The sequence below is a fragment of the Odontesthes bonariensis genome, chromosome 15 (genome assembly GCF_027942865.1).
Source record: "Odontesthes bonariensis isolate fOdoBon6 chromosome 15, fOdoBon6.hap1, whole genome shotgun sequence".
Taxonomy (NCBI): domain Eukaryota; kingdom Metazoa; phylum Chordata; class Actinopteri; order Atheriniformes; family Atherinopsidae; genus Odontesthes; species Odontesthes bonariensis.
The window spans coordinates 23750642-23764211 of record NC_134520.1 but is presented as its reverse complement, the minus strand read 5'-3'; the positions used below and the strand labels follow the sequence as shown (position 1 = coordinate 23764211).

The window sequence follows — 13570 nt, the reverse complement described above, 5'->3', positions numbered from 1 at the left end:
GAACATGTTTTTTTTTTTAATTCAAGTTCATTCAATCATTTAATCAAGTTAATTTAATCCAGTTACCAATCATGTTCTTGCACCAAATGATATGTCTAGCACAGTCACTCCTCAGTTTCTCACCAAGGAAACTGTAGGTTACAGCGATGATGTCTTATGCCAGTGATCTTGATTTTTGATCTCTTTATGTTCCTCGCAAAAGCACCAGATTTTCAAATCATACCCACATGCTTTTTCTGTTCTCACAGGCACTTACTGGCTGTGCTCATCCAGGGTGTGATATCATATCACATAATAGAATCTGATAGAGATGGGCGACAGGAGGACATAGGGAGATGTATTGGATGTTGGAAGAGGAAGAGTGGGGCCCATTTGTCAAGACGTTATCAGTAGTATCCCGGAATTTGTCAGAGTCAATAAAAAGACGGGCTGTGAATTGACAGACGAGCATCTAACGTACAGAAAAACTGTAATTCTACACCAGACATCAATGTCTGAGCCCCAGCTTCATATATTTGAACTGCGTGTATTGTGATGTGTTTTGCCAGGGATTAAGGAGACAAGGAGAGGTGTCACTGGCAAAAGGATGGAATACTAAGTAAGTCTGGCATGGATTCATAGATAGCTGAAGAATTTAGATACATTGTATTTTCAGAGTGTTTGAAAAGCCAATATTGAATTTTGAAATGATGAATAAAATGAACCGCTGACTGATCAGACAGCGATTAGCTGCATTCTGCCACTTCTCGCATGAAGTGTTTTCTCGCTTGCCTCTTACCCTAACATGCGCTCTTTTAAGTGTATTCATATTGAATGTATGAGGACACACATCTTTACATAGAACAGTGGGTGTCGGAGCAGCTTGTGTGAAGGAGGGGTGCAAAGAAGTTGATCTTTTAAAGGTTTACTTAACCATCCAAAAGAAGGCTTGATGTGATTCAAGGATCAATAAATCTCTATAAAGTGAATAGAAAAAAAATAAAGTAAAACTGGGCTCTTCATCTACTTGAGGTCTACTTGTTATTCCTGTTCCTTACAGTGGCTCTCCCATATTTACACCCCAAAGGAGTATGTGCCAGTGCTCAATGTCTCCAGGTGAACTTTTTGCCGCTATAACATAACGATCCCCGTTTGAGAAAAACTGCCTATTGGGAATAGGGAAGCAAAGGTGTGGTTCAAAAAGAAAAAAAAGGAACATTTCCACACAATTATACTATGACAGTTAGGACCTCATCCATTCCTACTCTGTATTTTTTGGTCTACTGACTGAATAAGGGGGAAATGCTTGCTCTTGGCTACACATTCAAGGTTGTAGTTGCAGTCAGCAAGGTGTGCCAAGTATCACATCTGTATGCTGCAATCGATGACCTGCCTCCTGGAGAACCGGGATCAATGACGCCCTCCCTGTTCACGCTGTAGGCTTCTGTTGTTGTTTTTTCTCGTGGACATGTGCAGATCTACTTTTCTTTTGCTTAGCCTAGGAAGTGAGATAAGTTGCAGCACTATTTAAGGAAGACAGATGGAGACAGATAAGTACACAACGTTTTATTTGTTTATTAAGTGCAGGCTGCCCACTGTGCCTTTTTATTTTTGTTTATTTTAAATAAAAAAACAACGAAAGTAATTTTTTTTTCAACATGAAATGATTATCCAATAATATCCTTGCCTTTCATGATGCATTGCTGGAGTAGTAATCACATAAATAAGTGATAAAGTAATGGGCTTCTGTCTCAGTGATGATTAGAGATGTGAAAGAGGGGACTATAGTTCCAAACAGGCAGTTTGCATTAGCTGGGAGCTTCTAATTCCCCTTCTGCCTCCAAGGTCTTTTGGCAAACACAGAGCTCTACTGTAGAGAGGTGTTGTGGGATCACCATCTCCCCACTCTCAATCCTAATTCTGCTGCCCAGCACAGTCGGATAAAGAGGCCACCAGCACAGCCTCCAGTGTTTCAATTCTGATTAATCTTCTGATTAGGTTAATCCAGCAATGCTTCATGGTTGGAAGCCATCCCCCTCTGGAAAATCTCCCGTTCCAAAAAAAAAAAATCTTTTTTTTTCTCTCCTTCAGGCTCTCATTGGGTCTCTCTATGATAATCTGCAGTCCAAGGTTAAAGGTGTTGCTCTTCATCACACACTTCATTTTACATGAAAGTGTTTTGAATTAGACTTCACATTGGGGCTGTGTTTCTTCTTCCAAACTGCTCTGTCCCTTGCTTTGTGTTTTGGTCGAGGCTCCACAAGACCAACACCTTTTATAAACCTAAGTTCGATCACGGCTCTGCTTATTGTTTAAGGGGACAGAAGTTAATGAAAGTCAGGTATATGAGAATGCTTTACGACATGCCACTGTAAGATACAATGGGAGCCATTTCCTGATTTATCACCAGAGTTGGAGCCATGAATAGAAAATGTTAATGAAGGTCAAATGACAAACGCTTTCGCTTGGTTCATAGTATGATTAAGTCTATTAAATGGCCCCCACCAGCACACACACTCTCTTACACACATATATGCACACATATTTTTAAGCCCTTTTCTGCTTAATGATTGGAGGATTTTTACTCCATACTACGTCTCCTGTTCTGTTGGATATTGCCTTTGTATAGTTTCTGCTTAATTAGCCTTTTTGGTCTCACCCCATTTCTTAAACACAAAATAAATAGGATGTGATGTGCATATATGCATGCCTCCCAGGCAATCCTCTAATGTATTTAATAGTCTATTTATTTTTGATAATCAAGCATTAGAGATTGGTGGTAATCCTGTTTTTTTTTCCTTTTTTTTGTTTGTGGCATGCTGCCTTTGTTTTAATAAGGACAAATGGATTTGTTTGGTTTATTAATTGATTTTAGTTGATTTGAATCAATATGATGTTTTGGACCCATCCTTTTCTGCGAAACATTGTACGGTAAAACTATTGGTTTGATACTTGGACACTTATTTATCAGGCTTCTTGAGACATTGCTCAGGAGTGCTCTGGCTCATTGTTAGTGAGTTTTTTTTGTCATCAATCATTCAGATTCTGGTGTGGAATCTATAGAAATGAATTACGTCATTTCAATATTTCATTGTCCTATTATACCTAATCTACATGTGCTTTTCTTCATGGGACATTGTAGGGATTATCATTGAAGTTCAAACATGTCTAACATCAACAACATGCAAGCAAGGTTAATTATTAAGTCTCAGGTGGTAATAATTCTCATTTTCATGATGTTTGGAAAGTGTTTGTGTTTATCTTAAAGAATAGGATGGCTGAAAGGTTTTCTTTGAAGTTGCAGGGTTTGTGTTTTTTGCTCCTGGGTTAGATGATGTCACATGCATTGACTCACTCTGAGTGAGCGAGTCAGACTTTAACGTGTGGACACTTTGACTTGACACATAGCTGCAGGTAGAACCAGCAGCCAGTCCAGCCTGTGACCTCACAGTTTGTGATATTCTTCTGACATCCTGTTTCCTCTCCTGGATGAAGTGCCCAGGGCAAGAAGCATCGCTTCTCAGCAGTACCGTGACACAACTCTGGCTGGATGTGATCACTTGTAACCACACTGTTTCAAGTTACGTTGGACACCAAACTAAATGGGTTTAAATTTTTAATTTGTGCAGAAGAACAGAGATTGCATCTTGGGAGGATAACGTATCTTTAATTTATTTAAGAACCCCACAGAGAGAGAGTTATTTTTGAGACTGGAAAGGAAGCATCTGGTGGCTTTTATTTTTTCCTTATTATGTTTCTTTTTTTTCTCTGCTCAGGGGGGTTGCAGGTAGACTCCACTCAGAAATGACCTTCTCTCTGATGTGGCGGAACATGAGGATGAACATTCTATTTATGTTTCAGTCCTCAGGAAAAAACTGTTGAGTGCAGACATTTTTTTTCTTCCATCCAAAGGAACAATAAAGGTCTTTGAATAATTTATTTGAATCCTGATTTTTTTAAATCTATTTTTTCAAATCCTTTTACATTTCACCATAGCAAAGTGATCACCCCACAGTTTGTCTCATCTCGAATTACCCTTCCGTTTAAAGACACAGATCACTGTAGAGTGCAGTAAAGAGTGCTCAACGTCAAACACGTCACCTTCACCTGCGTAAAATAAAAGCTTAGTCATTTTAAATCAAGCTGGGCTTGATTAGCGCCAAGAGGTGTGGCAAGTGTTCTGTTTTGTGGAGCAGAAACAAACGTGCATGCAACATCTGCAGTAATTCATTAAAATCACTATCTGAGCTGTTACTCATCCACTGTGTTGTGTGTGCATCTGAGACTGGGGTAAAAGGGGCAGGGGCCACAAAAGCTGGTGGTGGCATACTATCATGGAGTTCATCCTTAATGAGTGTGGATTAGCAGGGATGATCCGGGCTTTGCTAAACCCTTGGTCCACGGCTCGGGAGTGTTGTGCAGTTGTGTGTTTACCTGTGTATCCGTGCATGTGTGCAGTGATTTGAGGTGACATCGCAGCACAATTCAAAACCATTTTGGAAAAGTTAAGTAAATTAAGCTTTTAATTAATCAGTTAAGAATATCAGTTAAGATTATTAATCAGATAAGAACTGATTAATAATTGCAGTGATTTACTTATTCATTCAGTTAATAGCAAGCTGTTGCTGCAAATCTTTTATTATTATTTTTTCATTATGATTTATTTGCATTTCCAAAAGAATGAACTGAAAATTTGAATTAGAAGTTGGATCCATAGTGGATTTTTTTTTCTCTTTGTTGATAAGACTGCCCTTTCAGGCATGGATTTTTGCAGTGAGTTCCTGGTCACAGCCGCAGCTAAGAGAGAGGTTCAGGGAGGCTTGTGACCATAGCATCAACAATTTGGATTGGTAAGCTGGAAATTCAGTCACGTCTGTGTGCAGGGGGATGTGAATGAGTAAAACTCCTCACCTCAAGTGCTCCAAGTGATGAGTTTCCCTTGAACTATGCGTTTTAACTCGTGAGGCCACTTAAAGACCAGCAGGTAGAGGAGTGTGTACTGCAAAGTTACTTAGAAGAAACGTGTATAACTGTGTGTATGTGTAGCAGAGCAATAAAGAAAAAAAATGAATACATTCTCAGCAAATCTCATCCCTTACATCAAATAAAAAAAATTAAAAAAACATCATATTGGACCATGTTGCACTGTTCACTGATATGGAGAGCTATGTTCTTGTCCCTCAGGGATTTTGTTTTCACACTGAAGCTTTGGCTTTAGTAAATGTAATTACTGATGCCCTAGATTTGCCTACAAGGTCAAGTTAACAAGCTGACATTTCAGAAGCCCCCTCAGTTTACGACAACCATCTCTTTGCAGCCAATGGCTAATCTACAGATTTGCTGCAAACACATACAGACGTTACAGTGATATGTTTGCTGTCAGAATGAAATATGGGCCATTGTCACAAAACAGAAAAGCCATTCTTTCATTAAACCCCGGACCTTTACTATCATATATACAAATACAGTGCAGGCACTGCAATGTCCAAGATGGATATCAGATAGTCGGGCTGTAATTTGAGTAGCAGCCATGAACACGTGGCCGGGGAGATGATTTATGATAATTAATCCACTGCTTCCAGTTCCCACTCTCACCCTCTACCAGTTCACCACATGCATAATACCTACTCACAACCTCCCCGCCCCTCCCAAGCCATTCAAGCTTGGGAACACAGCTGTGACCACCTCGGCTCCTTTCCAACCCAATGTCACCAGCGTTTCTATTGAAGGACACTGTTGAGGATTTAGTCTGTCTCTGTCACTCTGCCCCGTTTAAACCTGTGCACCTTCACAATAGAACACACACTCTACATTATCATGTCCATCACTTCATGAACCATTAACATGCATCCCTACAATAACATTATTTATGGAGACGTTAATATTAATATCGATCTGTGCGCTGTCAGGTGAGCTGATTTACTGAGCTCTGGAATGCCGAGCCATGTAGAGGGGACAGGTGGACTAATTGAATATAAGTCACTGCATGCCAATAGACATCCACTTGCCAATGACTAAGGACACTCATATCTACACACAAAAAAAAGATAGAATGACTTGAATGCGTGACCTCTCTCTCAACTCAAGTAAACACCAAGAACTACTGAGCGGAGGCTCATGTCATAGACTTTTTAAGCAATGTTGCATGGCAGTAATAATGACAAGGAATCTTCTGCATGCATGTAAATATAATGGACTTTGTTATATTTATCTGCTCATAAACAGGCTCTGCTAATGAAACCTAAGTCAGAGTGGCTCATTGCTCAAGTGTTTCATTTGAGAACTGTCTTGTTTGTGTGTGTGGGAGTTCTCTGAAGGAACACAGAGGCATAAGGTCAGTTAGCAGCTGCAGATAATGATAAAGTTGCAGGGTGAAAACTTTTAAAGTGGTAGTTTTGTGTTATTTGAAGGTATCTTTTACCAATTGTACTAAACTAAAAGCTGTCCTTTTTGACAGAGTATTTTTTTTACATGAACACTAACAACTTAGAAATATGTCCCGTGGTGATCTTTTAAGTAAAGTCTGGACTATGAAGCCGTTTCAGGCCGTTCAGGAGCTGTGTGTTCTGTGAGAGAGATTAATCAGTTGGTATGAACTTTGGGCTTTGTAACTTTGCAGACCCTTTACATGCACAAAAGAGCTGCTGAATACTCCAAAGTGAAAGGGAAAACCCACAAAGCAAAATTATAACCTGTTTAAACTGAGCAATGGGTAAGAGACATTGATTGGGACCACTTACCCCAACCTTTATATGGATGTTTATGAATAGGTCTTTTTCATTGTTATGAGACACCTTTTCCTCTTAATTTATGCTGTTGTAGCCTAAGGAGAAGAGTACAGCACTTAACTTCAGGAACTGGTGTAGTTCAGCATTTAATGAAGGCTAACAGCAAAGACATTCAGTCATTTGTGTGTCAAACATTTGTGTGTCAAAATGTAGCAGAAGTAAATTTCAGTGACTATGCGAATCATTTCTTCTCAGAGCCTAAAAGAGATATGAATAGTTTTCAATTGTAATCAATTTCCACATCCTTTCTCTATCATTTAGCCAATACTTCCAGTGAATCAGAGACTTATTCAAGCACAAAACATTTGGAAAGTTCACATAGCTGTTGACAGCTACAGTACATATTGTCCCATGACATTCGTAGCACATTTAATTTAAAAGGACACTTAGAGCTACTGAGCCAGCCTTTTTTGTAAAACCCACAGTAAAAAATGTCCCAATAATATACCGTCAAAGTGTAGCTTAAGTTAATATCTTTTTATACATGTAGCCCTTGATATGAATGAGAAGATGTTTCTTGTTACCAAACACCATTTATTAGATAAATAATTCACAATTGTATGCTTGAGCTATTACTTTTGTAAAGTCTCACTGTTAACAGCCCATCTTTGTATAAAAAAACAACTTGCTTTAATTTAGAATTATTCTAAGGATTAATACAATAAACACTGGACTCCATCTCCAATGGTAAACAATTTTAAGTGTGTTCTGTGGAGAAATTCCAAGAGATGTATACAGCGAAGCTAAGCTCCTTCAACCTCTTGTTTCCCTCTTCTTCCCTCTTTTCCTCCTTTTTGTTTTCTGATCGTATTTCTCAGCTTGTCTTCCCTCTCTAGTCCAATCCTTCCTCCCCCTGGCTCTTTCTATCTTCTCCACCCCCAATGTGCATCCTCATCCTTAGTTCTCCTAGTTAATTTTCTGTCCTCCCCGTCTTCTCATCTGTCCCATTGTGTTTACCCGTCATTTCCTCACTGTTTTCCATTTGCTTCATGCTCAACTCTCTTGACTTCTGCTTTCCCCCTTTGTCCTCTATACTTACCTGCTCTTGTCTATCACTGTCTGCTCTCTTAACTCTAAGCTAGTCTTCCACCTCCTTCTTATTTCTCTGTTCATTTTTCTCACTTTAACACATCCCACCCTATATTGATTACCTGAGCTTAACATTTCTCTTCTCCTTTTTATTTACGCCTCCTCCGTACTCTCCTTTCACACCCATTCTTTTCTCCCAAGTTTGTGGTGAAGATCTATTTCCTACATAGAGAACAATAGAAAGGGAGGAGGTGGGTGAGTGACAGCAAAGTGAGGACAGGGAAAAATCAGGTGCTGCTATGACAACAGTTCTTTTTTCATTTAAACCTCTTTACCTTTGCCTCATTGAAATAGAAACTGTGTTGCCGTTTATTCTTTCATCCATTTTTTTTTACTTTTAGGCACAAGTCTGTTACCCTCCATTCTTGCACATGAAAGGTCATCCTTGTGCTTTCTTACTTTTATGCTTTAATTTTTATTTAACAATATTTGCTCAGGGGATCTCAGTGTAACATTTCTCTCCAACAATGTACCCTGTGTTGACACATTGCTGGAGAGAAACGACATAGGTTTGTTTCGGATCATGCATGTTTTCATTTCCCAATTTGCCTTGCACCATGATGCTCGGCCATCTGTCTCAGCACGATGACTAAAATCAATGCCAATACGTGGCAGGGTCATGAGAAAACAAACCAGAGTTGCTTTCCACGTGAGTGGACAAAGAATAACTCAAACCATCCTTGATGGTGAAAAAAAAAAAAGATACACTCACTGAGATTGATCATCGTGCTTTCATCTGCAAGCCAATGTGATGGCGCCTATCTTAGATGTTGGTGTAAATGTGGTTTAGCTTCCATGCTATTTGGCTAGCGCTTCATTCCGGCTGATTAATGGCGATTTGCCCAGCTAAGGGAGTGTCTCATACAATGGAGGAAGCGGTAGTGCAACAGCGTGTGTGCAGTGAATAAATGCTGTACATTAAACAAATTCCCTGCGCTTGTCTTGGCAGCGTGCATGTTGAAGTATGACAGAATTCAGACTGTCATTTTTTTCCTCAGCACTATGTCTCTGATGCATGCCTGCATCTGTGAACAGCTATACATGCGGTTTACATGATGTACTTTCACATGTGCTTTATTTGCCACCATACAGACTAAAAAAATGCTTGTTTTCTTACACACAAGTACACATCCAATATCCATCTTTCTCTGTGCAACAGACATTATATCAGGAGATCATCCTGCAACCAGCTTGTTAGTTAACACTCATTAGCCAGTAAGGACCAATCTGACCCTTTGTATCCTGTCTAAATAAAAGATTGTGTTGATGATCACAGATTGAGGTAATAATGCCCATATAAAAGCTATATGAGCCTGTCTATTGGCATTACCCAGATCGTAACACAGCAGGTAAAGATGAGAAAAGTTCATCACATCATCTGAAAAGAGAGTGGAGTGAGCAGAAGTTTGTTTTCCAGGGTCAAACACTTTCTTTTTCTTGTTACAAAACAGCATGAAATTGTATTAATAAGATCTAGATTTAAAAAAGCTTTGTACTTCGAATTTGCAGGTTAAGTTATTATTCATTGTCAAAGCATGATTATATAAATCTCCAGATTTGATCTAATTAAAGAAGCAGAGCACAGACAAGAGCAGCAGTCAAATCAATATTCATTAAATCTCTATTGCGGATGATGATGTCATAGTGCAGTAACTGTTAATTGGTCATTTAATAGCCCAACAATTGAAAATGAATCATCAATTATTTTATAATGGCTGAAATTTATTCTGGTTCCAAATGAAAGAATTTTCTTTATCTGTGGTGGCTAACATGAACATATGTGATAACAGCTGCAGGGAACTGTGATTTTTCTCTTTTTTTCTGATGTTTTAATACCTAAATTATCAGTAAAGCAAAAATCACAAGCTTAATGTTGATCATAGCTCTACTATCATGTTATAGAAACTGCATTTACAGTTGGCACTGGCACTCTATCTGCATTATCATTGTATGTAGGAATGCACAGCTTACATGACTAAAGTATTTTCCATTCAGCTCTCTCTGAACATCAACAACAAACTTAATTGCCTGAACATCCAACTAGATTAACTTCACTCAAATGGTGTCAGGTCATGATATGGTCACTTTCTTGGTAGGAAAAGCTATCAATCCAAAGAACTTTGTGGGAGAAGAATTTGCCCTGTTTCCAGTTTCCAGTTATCAGTTTGTAAATCCTCTCCGTTCTCTTCTCCTTGTGTCTTTGTCCCTCCCACCTGATACACAAGCAGAGGCGGTGATAAAGAAGCGCAAGGTGAGAGGAGTCAAGGCAACAGGCATTTCTTAAAATGAGACATCCTTTCTTAGCTGTCGCTTTAAAGAGACTGAGGAATACATGTGGCAGAGCTGCCGCCATCCATTTTATTTGTTATAGCCTATTACTCTATTTTGTTGTGTCTGATTGATGTGCATCAAGTGTTTCTGGCAATTCGGCACAATGCTGTGTAATGTACCACGTCCCTTTCATATGGTTAGCCTTTTCGCCTCTATGGATATTCTCTAGGAATCTATATATTGTTTAGGATGTTGTGCTGAGATTGATTTCCAAGCCAAAGGCTACAGGATGAAGGAAAGAGGACAGAAGGAGACAAAAAAGACAAAGATCTTTTGTCAAGCAGTGCACCAAAACTATGGAGGATTGAAAACACCAAGAAGGCAGACTTTAATCGACAGAATTGTCTCACATAGACAAGAAATAGGCTACTCCCAGTATCACTTGACATCACAGTATATTTTCTTTCGTTTCACTCCACTCCACTTTTAAAACCCTGGCAAAATAAGTATACCGACTTGGCTGCTCATCGATGTCAAGTAAAAGCAATGTGACACGCATGCAGATATATTGGTCTTTGCTTACTGGTTAGTTACGGATTGAATCTTATTCCCCACAGAAATAGTTTAGAGTGGAGGTAATGTCAAACTAAAGATGGAAACAGAGTATAACAAGCTGACAGTTCTGTCACTTATCAAGAAGTAAACTTGTTGAAAAACTCTAAACTCTGCTTTTTTGACAACACATTGGAGCATCTGTGTCCTATCAAAGCCACCATACACCTAGTCTGCACATTAGCAATCAGATTTATATTCTTATCTTGAAGAAGACTCGGGGCACAGGATAATGATGAGCTCCACTGACCTTTCGCTGGAGATAACCTTCCTCAGATTTTCAGTGTAATTTTCCTTGCTGCAGACCAATCTGAGTGTGTTGACTAAAATATTTTAGATCTTCAGATGTATAGAAACCCTCACAAGCACATGTACTATTACATGTACAAACAGATAAAACTACATTACCATAAACATTACCTAAATAATATTTAGGTTACATAGAAAATATTAATTTATTCCTGCATATATCAAATTTTTTTATAGAATCCATGAACTTATTCGTCCACACATGGGTGATTATGAACACATGTATCAACCATGCCCACTTATGAACAGACCCACACAGAAACATGCACCCACAGATTCTTACCAGGCTCATTAGAGAGGTGAAGGAGAAAATTATCCAAAAAAAAAGAAAGAACGCCAGGAGGGATTTAATACATATTCAAAGTTCATATCACTCATGCAATCAACAGCAAGCCTCCTCCTCACCCGAGAACTGTCGTCCTGTGGTCACGAAGGGCAAAGAGGAGAAAGAGACAGAAATTTGTCTCAGCATTTATCGAATCCCCCCTCCTACTACTTGATGAGAATTCATTCGGTAGTCCTTTTCATTAATGTTTCTCTTTCATTTTTCTCTCTTTTTCTCCCTTCCTGCCACTTCTGTCTACTTTAAAGGTACGAGTGAGTGAGCAAGAAGAAGAAGAAGCCAGTAGAGCGGCAGAAGATATGAGGCTAAAGAGGTTTTGAAAACAACCCAGCGGTAAGTAAGCCAACAAATCTTTTGCACAGCGCATCGCTAAATGTGTCCAGAAGAACTCCACAGAAACAGCGATTCCACATTGTTGGCCACAAATCCATATTTTCTTTTTGCTTCGACTTTGTTAACCCTACATTTTTGTTTGACCTTTACCTTTCTTTCACCTTTCTGTAGTATTGTCCACATTTGGTTATAAAAATGTGGAGGTAACAGTTTACCAGAATCCCATTTAAGTATGTTCTTTTACATTCACATTGAGCCACTACAATTAGCACTTTACAGTTTCCTGAAGCTACAGTGTTTTTCAACACAAACTGTTAACTTTGTTAAAAAGCACCCATCATCCAAACATGATCAATTATTTTGCTGTCGCTAATGGACACTCATGCGAAACAAAGCAATGAATGAACTAAAACTAGAAAAAAATGTACATATATAGTGTGCATCCTGAAGCTTCTTGCAAAAAAAAGCTTGTCAGTCAAACAATTCATTACTTTTTTGTACATTTTGCAAGTGTCTATTCAAACAACTTTGGAAAAATGCAACCACAGAACAGTGTACAAGTGTATTCGAGTTTGGTTCAAATTTAATTTCAGGTCCATTGTCTATGCTTTTTGTTCCTGATTATGACAATGATGTAGCATATAGTAAACCGTCATCTTAGTTCACACATTCTCGTCTCACTGTGCTAAACCCATCCATCCACATTGACAGCTTAGCTCAGGCAAAGAGAGAAAGCGATCATCTACCTGTCACAGCAGGCACGCTCTGAGAAGCTCCCCCTGCATTTCTTTCATTCAACAAACAGCATGGATGATTTTCAGATCTGGAAGCCATCACGTGTCAGTTTAGACATATAATTTGCCCAGTTGTCTGTCTTTTTTCAAGCTCATCGAAATTCTGTTGTCCATCCTGGTGCATATCACAAAGAGCAGAACTCTTATTAAAAAGTTATCTGCAAGTATTCTACCTAATACTGTTAATTTTCCCACAGTATGCAGTGTTCAAAGTCCTCTGGAGATTTGAAGCCTCTTGGTTTTGTTTAATTCAAATTAAATATGTAGCAAGTAATTTTGCAAGTCTTGTTTTTGTTTTTTTATTGTCATATTTATATACTGTCTGTACTTATTTATTATTTTTTTGAGGGGAGAACACATTAAAATCTCAATTTTTGACAATGATACAGTACATTTAGTGAAAGTACTTGTATAAGCAAGATTAACTATATAAACAATGCTTGGTAAAACAAATTAAATTACTATTACTCATCTCAATCATTCATTAATGCTTACTTTCTGAGTAAGCTGCAAGTCTGTGATCAGTGGTAAATGTAAGCTAAAGTACAATACCTTGATGAATGGATAAAACACGTGCATAAAGAAATGCTTCTGTGCTAATTTACTCTCAGTTAACAACAAATGTAATCATCATTTTTTCAAACTGATTCTTTTTTATATAAAATGTTTTTTAGATGGTAGATACTTAGTATTTGCAGAGTGTAATCCCACCAATATTTGGCATAGTAATCTTATTCATTTAATTTTATCAATCATTTTATCTTTATCCAATCATATTGTGGATATAGATATATATATATATATATATATATATATATATATATATATATATATATATATATATATATATATATATATATACCTCATGTCTGGGTAGGAACATAGTATTTATCTGAATATCACAGCATTTGGTCAAAATGAGATCTCTTCACTGTGTTATGAAACATACTCATCTCTGCAGCTCAAGTCCAGTGGGTGGTTTAATTTTGATCTGAAATATCTACTGTAGTTGACTCCATTGCCGTGACATACGCCGCACACCATATCATCAT

At 38.2% G+C, this 13570-nt stretch overlaps 1 protein-coding gene across 4 annotated transcripts in view; it reads left to right on the top strand.

Annotated features, from left to right (window-relative positions):
• The window catches only part of ptprsa (protein tyrosine phosphatase receptor type Sa), a 221115-nt gene that overhangs the window by 32629 nt on the left and 174916 nt on the right, over positions 1-13570 (top strand). For all 4 annotated transcript variants that reach the window (XM_075485598.1, XM_075485596.1, XM_075485599.1 and 1 more), the window contains exon 2: positions 11640-11724. The gene's annotated coding sequence lies outside the window, so the exon portion shown is untranslated. The remainder of the gene's footprint in view (positions 1-11639; positions 11725-13570) is intronic.